Source organism: Gekko japonicus, unplaced genomic scaffold (assembly GCF_001447785.1).
Source record: "Gekko japonicus isolate JY-2015 unplaced genomic scaffold, Gekko_japonicus_V1.1 scaffold327, whole genome shotgun sequence".
In the NCBI taxonomy this organism is placed as follows: Eukaryota; Metazoa; Chordata; class Lepidosauria; order Squamata; family Gekkonidae; genus Gekko; species Gekko japonicus.
This window is the reverse complement of record NW_015170897.1, coordinates 31,335-32,375: the sequence shown is the minus strand read 5'-3', so window position 1 is coordinate 32,375 and position 1,041 is coordinate 31,335.

Genomic DNA, 1,041 nt, shown 5'->3' with positions numbered 1-1,041 from the left:
CTAGCAATCCAGAACAGTCCAGCGGCACCTTTAAGACCAAGTTTTATTCAGGTGCAAGCTCTCCCTCCTCCGTGAGGACAGATCTGCACGTTCCCTCCCACCAATATCTAGCAATCCAAAACAGGCCAGTAGAGCCTGAGCGGTGGGTGTTGCCTTCTGACACACTTCCGGTGATGTCAGGGTGTGTGGCATATGCAAATAAGTTATGCTAATGAGTAATGCTAATGAGCTTCTGCACCTCTTTTTCGACGAATTGACCCCTGGGATTCAGCATTCACAAAAGAGAAGCAATATCTAATGGGACTTTGGAGTCAAAACAGCAGGGATGAGAAGTTTGAATTCATATTACTAAACTTACCAGTTAAAAACTACAGACAACAGAAACAGTACCAGAACAATGGTAGCATATTAATCTAACTGACCATCCAGCGAGATCTACTAATGAGCACCTTAATTACCTGGCATCTAAATGTCAAGGGAAAGAGGGGAGGAATTTCACAGGTTTGGTGCCACACAGATGGGAAAGCAGTACCCTATGTAGCCAGAGGATTAAGCTTCATGACTACGCAGGCATTAAAACTTCAGTCTCTTCTCCAAACCCAACATTATATCTAGTTTACCACACTGATGCTCCCTTATATGTATATAGTACTAATGTATTGCTATAAAGGAAATCTAACCAACAACCTGATCCCAAGAAAAGTGCATGTAATAGTCCAACTCCATAAGTAAATTTATATAGTTCTAGTTTAGCAATTTAAACTGTTTGTATGGTTTATGTGGCATATAATTCATACCTTCTTAGCACATTAAATATTCATGCGCACTCACAACATCTCTTCCCACAACACCTCCAGTGTGGGATCGTTAACAGCTCTCACTTGGGCAATTCCAGTTTATGGATCTAATGGCCTCCAAGGGAATTGAGCTTTGTGAAGGAGCATTAAAAATACCCTGGAAATAAGAAGAGGGGGAGCTCTGCCGTGATGAAGATGGTAGCGTGGTCAATGACGTGATTGCAAATGTTTTCTCAGCTTGGAG